This window comes from Malurus melanocephalus, unplaced genomic scaffold (genome assembly GCF_030028575.1).
Source record: "Malurus melanocephalus ecotype Western Australia unplaced genomic scaffold, MMel_1.1 scaffold_5, whole genome shotgun sequence".
Classification (NCBI taxonomy): domain Eukaryota; kingdom Metazoa; phylum Chordata; class Aves; order Passeriformes; family Maluridae; genus Malurus; species Malurus melanocephalus.
In genome coordinates, this window is record NW_026623237.1 from 3,736,196 (window position 1) to 3,744,363 (window position 8,168).

Sequence of the window (8,168 nt, forward strand, 5' to 3'; positions counted from 1 at the left end):
CWCCTGCAAGGAAGCTTACCTGTGAAGAGCTTGGTGATGGATACTGGATAGACTCACACAAACCTTGTGCAAAATAACAAATATTTCCCTATCCAACACTGTAGCTGTCCCTTTGAGTTTTCAGGAAGAAAGGTTTCCGAGGGTGAGGGCAGCAGCAGGGAGGCAGGTAAGTTTCTTTTGGAATCAATAACTTCCAGTCACACGTTTTCCTCCCACACTCAGGATCTGTTTCAGTGTCTTCAGTGTCTCTGGCACAGCCTGGGTGCAAGATTACAATTACTAAGGGAAAGAAACTTCTCCTACATGTCAGCTCCGTCCAATGCAGGCTGGAGATCTGGGCCATATATCCATGTCACTCCCTCTCACACCCTGGTGGTGGCTGCATCCCAGCTCCACCTGTAGCTGCTGCTCCTTATCCCCACACAAAATTTCAATTCTTTCAGCTTTCCATACCCAACTGCTACTAGGTTATCCATCAACTTCCTTCCTAAATGCCTTTGCCATTTTCTCTAGTAATATACTAGGTGTTGTCAGAGATGCAGCTCTATCATGGAATGGTTCCCTGTACACTTTCCTATGGATAAAATGGCCAAATCAACACAAACCTGCATAGTAATACACTAAGATTTATTTTTTCTGTGAACTGGTTGCTGCTTACTTTTGCATCAAGCATCAGCCACACCTTGATTATATTGCAGTCCTGTTCCAATTGGGGAATAGGTGTGGATCCTGATTCCAGGACTAGCACATGTCCAGGAACAGTTCAGCCAAAGCACAGAATCTGGACTAGCAAGCCCTGGACCAGCTCTGCAGGGGTCCACCACTGGGGACTCCACAGTCCAGTCCACTGCAAGCTGTCTACACCTCTGGCTATCAAGYAGTCCCTGGAAGTGGCCTTCCTCTGCTGCTGATGTGAGTTCAGCAGGAGCTTGTGGTCTTGCAGCTTCCTTAAGATGAGTCTTGAACTCTCTTGAGCTGGCTAGTGCTCTGCCAGGGCTGYGTTGCCATGGTCTGCTGCAGCTGAGTTGGGGAGCTCACAAACTCCCCATTAACATCAGCTATRCCCCCCAGGCATCCATAGCTTGCCACACTCTCCTCTGACCTTTCAACTGCACCCACTAATGCCCAGCTCAGGCACCATCTCCTGCCATCCCTCTTCTGCCTCGCTGTGCTTCTATTAATCCTTCAGACAATTTTACTGGAAAGGCTGAAAGAGGAACTTGGCCTCTTTGTCTCATTATTTGCCTTCTGTTACTCATTCAGCAAGGCTTGGGCTCCGTTTCATGCTGTCTTCCTAACAGAGAGCTTTTCTGACTGGCTGTGCAAATTTTGGACTCCCATTATTTTGAAAGGCTTTAAATATGGAGAGATATACATATGCATAAATACAGGTAAATAATGTATTGAAGGCAATGATAGAGGTATTAAAAATAACTAAATATAATATGAGGCCAGTCTTGATGTTCTGATTTGATTTTGAGTGTTTTAAAAGCGAAGCTCTGATTCTGGGCTCTCTCCAGGCCCGCTTAAGATGTGTCGCTGAAAATGGTTAAAACTGCAGGGAAAAACTAAAGAGAAAGGGATCTATTCCCACTAGAGGTCAGTGTCAACACACGCTGCTCAAGGCACTGGCGCTCTCCTATCACACTGCGCTGCCAGGAGCTCCAGGACAGAGCTCGGACGTGGGAAGCAGTCCCTAGGCGACCCGGACCCCCGGGTATTGTGCCTGATAATGTCCTGTCCCCAAGCACAGGGCTCTGATTTACTAAATGAAACCCAGACCTGGCCTGGCACCAGTATCTTCTCTGTTCTTTGAGCTGTTAACTGGGTAAAATAAGTGAAATGCAGCTGAGAGAGATGGAGAAAGSGAGATTATACCCAGTCTGGGTCTGGTCTGAGGAAAAATAATGGTACTTTAATTACCAGCTGTGGTCCTGTGTCATTCTTAAGAAACATAGGTTACCTGAAAAACAGTTATTGTTGCAATAATTCACACCAGACAATGTGACTGGTGCTACCTTCCCCCGATGCAGAGTGTCCACTGTACCGCTTTGGTCCCACATGAACCCTGAGCTGCCCCTTCCCTGGGGATGCAGCCCTTTTCCCTTGTCCCCAGAATCAGAAAGGTTGAGCCCATAAGAAAGGTGATAGATGCCCATTTGAGGAAGTTCCCTCTGCATTCTCCCTGCCAGAGATGCTGCTGGGCACCCCAAGCAAAAACCTGGACCTCTGCCTGGGGCTCSAGCTCCAGCTCTGAGAGCTCCTCCCTGTGAGCTGGGCATTCAAGGGTAGCAGAAGTTTCTGGAAGAGTGAAAGCTGCAGGAAACAGACTCTGCTCTGACTGTGGTTCCATATATCTGTCAGCAAATCAGTTCTGTAGTGCACCAAACTGGGTCACTTCACTTTCTACCCCAACAGAGAAAAGGAGGAACATGGCTTTTCAAGATTCAAAGTTGAGAAGCAAGGCATTTCCAACTGAGCAGTTGGGTACCTACTCAGGTACCCATTTTCTGGGGTAGTCAACCCAGAAAGTGTTGGCTGCCCTCTCCTTGTGAGTCTTGGTGAAGTCACAGGGTCACTTTGAATCTCTCCAGGGATGCTGCACTGGGCATSTGCTTGCTTTTTCAGTAAGGGATTATTTTCAGTCAGAGTTTTTTCCTTGCAGTCTGTGTTRGATGCCCCTCATCCTTCTGCTGTGCACTTCTGTAATGTATGGTAGCCATCGTGCCGATGTGGTGACATAACCCAGAGCAGATCAGGTTTGTCTGCATGTGGAAGATGGTCAGCAAGTTGCCCAGTTAATGCCCTTCCTGAGGTGATTCCCACTGTTGCTCAGCGTCCCACAGTGAACAGGGAAGTTCCTACCTCCTTCTGTCATTCACTCTGTTTGTGTGTCTGTGTGTGTGTGTGTGTGTGTGTGTGTGATGTGCAGGAAGTCGGACAAGAAGGATTAGTTAATTCCTTGAATGGGGATCACACCTAACTCACTCCACCCTCAGCCATGGCATTCACTTCCACAAACAGAAAGTGATCGGTATAAAGATGCACTAAAAGTCTGTGACCTTACAAAGTGAATGAACAAGACCCCTAGATATTTTAACAAAACTTCATTCTAAATTATATCCCTCTTGTGTAATTCCTGTCAGCCTGGTGACTGCAGCACCAATGCTCTGTGCTCGCATCTGGGCAAATTCATGGCTGWTAGGCCTTGCTATGTACTTGTGTGYGTGTATGCTCAGARCTGTCCCAAAGGGGATGGCAGATGTGGTTWTGAATGGGGAGGGGGTGGCAGATGGTCTTGGAGAACTGACAATAAAACCACGCTTAAATAGATGGTGAAACTGTGCCCTAGGTGAGAAATCTTGTCACCTGGGGCTCTCTTTATAGCCAATGAAGAGACAGACTCAMTTCCAGAGGGTGCCTCTGATAACCYCTGTCTGGCCACATRTAATGGCCACAATAATGAAGAACGCTCCTCCCTCCCCATGGAATTGCTGTGGAAGACAGTGCTCCATCGCCGGGCTATCATTTATTCATGACTCTCTAAGTACAGTTCTTCTGGCAGAGACTATCCAAGAYAAAACAAAACCTCAACTCACCCAAGCATCCCTCAGCTCCCCTTGCCAGAGAGTGCAGGACAGATGCTGCCAATGCTGCATCCTGGGCTTCAGCACTGCTGCACTGGACCTGATGGCTGTTAGAAGGGAGGATGGGTTAGSTCTCATTTTTGAGTTGATTCTGCTTGAGTTGCTTTCCACGTCACCTCAGCCCCTCATGGCAGCCCTGCACCCCCACTAGCCCAGTCCTTGTCTCCTAGCAGTGCTCCRAATGGCTAGGTATTACTCATGCAAGCTTGGCTCTGTTCTCAGGAGAGTTAAACCTCCCTGCTGCCAGACTGAATTAGAGCTTGTGTCTCTCCACACTTGCATCAGAGTGTGCTGGGAACAGGCCTGGTGGAGCCACACTACTAAGAGCAAGAGAGTAGCCCAGGCAGGGGCTGGGAGAGAGGGGTGWGCAGGGTGTAGGGGAGGGGAGGTGRGGGTAGGTGAGCTGTTTGAAATATTCAGGTGCTGAGCAGGAGCAGGTGGCCATCCCACTGGACAGAGCAGCTCTGGCACCATGAATAAGCGATGACCAAGTCCATGCTGCCCAGGTGATGGGCACACAGAAAGTGGGATTGCTGCCATTCCCCAGGACCTTGACCAGACTGGCAGACCCGGCCTATACAATCACCCCTATGCAATGCAGTGGTTTTTAGCCACTTCCCTAGAACAGTGGCATCTTCCCTGCTTGCCTGCCAGGGGCAGTGGGGCAGGGATGCTTCTCCAGATCAGGGTATGTCATTCCTACCCTTCAGTGTGGGGAAGGCAAACTGCAACAGAAACCTGCTTTTAGTCAGGTGACTCCCAGGATCATAGAGATAGACTAAATTTGGAGACATTAGTTTTCATGGCTTAATCCTTTCTGGGGATGATGGGCCAAAAATTCATGTGAGAACAAAACATTTGCCAAGGGAGGATTTGGCTCAGTTTCCATGCACTTGGGGCAGTTGCTGCTGCTCTGGAGTTACATTGGACAAAATGTCCTGAGGACTGTCAAACAGCATCTGGGCAGTGCTGAATCCGCTTTTCWTTTCTAGGGGGGATGTGAGGGAGGGCCCTGGGTATCCTGCTGGGCTACTGCAGAGAGGAAAGTGATTTAACCTGACCCAGAAACCTCTGCGGAGCCTCACAAATAGCTGTGATGATGACAAAATAGACTCTCATGGGGCTGGATGGAAAACAAACAAACTGTATGCAGGCAGCCTGTTGGAAAAGGAAGGATCAGAGCCGGGATCAAAGACTTTTCAATGACAGCAATTCTATTCTGTGAAATGTGCCCCAGAGCGGCAGCTATAAACCCACCTACTTTGTGGGGTTTAAGACTTTGAGTGTTTGGGGACAGCAGCCGTGATGTGCACCCCTGTTAGTGACACTAAACAGAAACTAGCTCCCCAGTCACAAATAAATGACCCCTGGGACTTTCCTTCCAACAAGAAAAAAAGGCACACCTGGATCTCCTCTCTGCAGACATGAAGTCTGAGTGGGGCAGATGAAAACATAACTAATGGCACGTATTTCATTGAGGACAAAGATTGCTGAGGTAGATGGCACCCAGATGGTCAACACCACTGACCAGCAGTGGCAAAGGGATGTTGTTTAACTGGAGCAGGAGGCACGTTCCTTCACCCACACTCCCCTCCTTGCATTAATGAGGAGTAATTTAATTGAAGTGRCACATTCTGGAAGGCTCAGGCAGACAGCACAAAGTATCCTTGAAATTTCTAAATYGAATAGGCATTAGTTTCTGAGCACAGAAAATCCTGCATCCTAACATGAGGGGTTTCTCTGCCACACATCTTAAGAGACAAAAAGCAGCACACCACTAGGAATCTTGATTGGTTTGGAACAAAAGACTGAGTTTAGATGACATTTGGTCTTTTGGAAAAAGTAAAGCTAAACACAATTACATATATATATATATATATATAATGCTGCAAAATCCATTTTTATGTTTAGGCTACAAATATCAGCACAAGGATAGGTTATCTRTGGCCATCTGGTTTAAAATGCAGACTCTGTCAAAATTTTTCTAGAAATTAAATGAAAATTTGCTGCATGGGAAAGAACTAGTAACATATTTAAGCAGGAGCTAAAAGGCTATTTTCTGTAAGTACCAGAGACAGAAGAGYGAGACCTTTTGTGGTTTGATGCATTATGGAAAGTGAATGAATACTGCAAATATAACAAATACTGCAAATATGATGTCATGCTTTATGCCTGCTCGGAACAGATATGAATGTCTCTGCAGGGTGGCAGATACAGGGTTTCTGGAGAAAAAACCTATGGATATAGTAGTAAGGGCACCACCTCTGCTTCAGTTGCTGTGTCTTCTTAAAAGCCTCCTTGCTCCTTTCAACCATTTTGYCATATCAGAAAGGCCCCCATCCCAGAAATGTCCCACTCTCCAACATGATTTTCCACTGGAGCATCCTGAAACCCACAGGAATAACTRGAGGAAAATCTCACATATTTTTGTCTCTTGCCCCCAAGAGAAGGAGGGTCGAGTGGATCAGGCAATGTGTTGTAATTACAGCTGCTTCTTCCTCTTCTTCCTCTGATGATGGCACAAACACAATATTGGATGTTGCTTTAGTTTCTAAAGGGCCTTAGCATCATATAGTCTTATTTCTCCCATTCCTGGGAGTCTTGTGCCCTTTGTAACACATCATCAGCTATGCCTTTGGGTTTCTACCCAAGGGTCAAAACCTGCCACATGCCTGTTTTCCCCAGAAAGTGGCTGAGAACTTATGCATCTTCAGTTCAGACAAAGCAGGGACAACACAACAGAGGTCTTTTGTGCCACCTCATCTGAAAAATAGCACAGTTGGTGATGTGCTTGGCAGAGTTGTCACCAAGATAGGACCAGTACTGCCAGGATGCTGCCAGAACCAGTATCAAAAGATGCCGGATACCAAAAACTCTTACCCCTGGCTCAGCAGTAGCCACCGACTCCACCAGGGGAGGATAAATTGCATTGTGGGTAGCTCCACAGGGGTGGCAGCAGCCTGCTTCCCAAGGGTTAGTGCTAGAGCATAAGAAGTCCAAAATGGGCATACCAAAGGAAGCTGCTTGAGTCTGTGGGTGTGCTGTGAAACTCCTCGCCACAGAATGCATAAAGTACCTACAAACCCAACATCAAAACAAATTCAAAAGTGAATGGACAAATTCCTTGGAGCAAAAGACATCATGGGCTATTAAATGCAAAGACATAAACTCACATCACCTTTCTCCTCCTGTCACCCTTTTGCTTTGCTCTTTTTGTGTGATATTCACATATTTGAGAGAAAACCCGTGCTGTTCCTGGAGGGCGATCATGCCTCAGGCGCCTTGCGGTCTAGCTGAAGTCACATCCTATAAAAAGCAGAAATGCATATAGGAATGCAAATTATTTACAACCGTCTATTAGTGTGCATGGAAGAGCATTCAGTGCTGCTACAGGAATCCTGGCAGCTCTGGGCTTGTGCCTCTTTGCCTTGCTCTGCCATGACACACATGCATCGGTGAGCTTTCCTTGGAGGCATGGGATCCATCAYATGAGGGTGGGTCTGAAACCCTCAAGAGCCAAAGTCTGCTGGGAGGATTGGGCAGGGGGTGTCTGAGTGGTAGGTAGTGAAATTCCRAGCAGGCTGCTCCTGCTTGCTGCTGTTCCCATGGAAACAGGGGAAAGGCGAGAGGAAACACATCCCCAGCCTCTTTTGAAGATGAGCTCCTTCAGCAGCACCCCCGGCCATCACATCTATTCCCATAAGAAGCAGGGGTTGGCAATTCCCCTTGGATGCAYCTCCTTAACTGAGACCATCAGGCCTACACACTATTCCTTCCTCATCCCAGGCAACAGTGGACAAGGGCATGACAATCATCCCATTGCCAAGGCTGAGGCTAAGAGCTCAGGAAAAGTGAAGCAGTTTCCAGCAAATTCTGCAGTTTGTGCTTCTCCCCAGCTTGGATCTGGGTGAACACCTGCAGAGACACCTGATTTCCTCACTGTCAAGGAAGCTGGGCTGTACCTGTAATATCTGGACCTCAACAAGTAGGGACTCTTCCGAAACTGCGTGCCCCCCTGTGAGTTTAGATGGAGGGTCTGAAGAGACTTCTCACTCATCCCTGTAACCAAGCAGGTTAGCTCTATGGGTGAAAAATGCTGCAGCTGGCTCTGCAATAGCTAGCAGAGAACCTTTGRGCCGGTGCAGATCATAGCAGGGAAGATCCTGCCCAGCCTAAGGTTTTCAGCACTGACGGTTCACCATTACCCCACTTCCCCCGACCAACTGGGGTACCCACAGATTAGAAAAACAGGCGGAGCAGGTGCAAAGTGCTCCTGATTTTCCCGCTTCATTCCGAGGGAAGGAAAACCCACGGGACCTCTCACCTCCCCATCAGAAATCCAGCTGGGACCGAAGCCCTCCTAACCCCTCTGCGCGGCTGGGAGCGGCAGCTTTCCCCGTCAGCGCCGGGCGGCAACTCRGCTCCCGGTGGGGCTCGGGAGAGGCGGCTGCACCGGGCTCTCTCGCTACCTGCCTGCCTCCCTCCCTGCTGCCGGCAGGCGCCTCAAGGTCACCCGCCGCT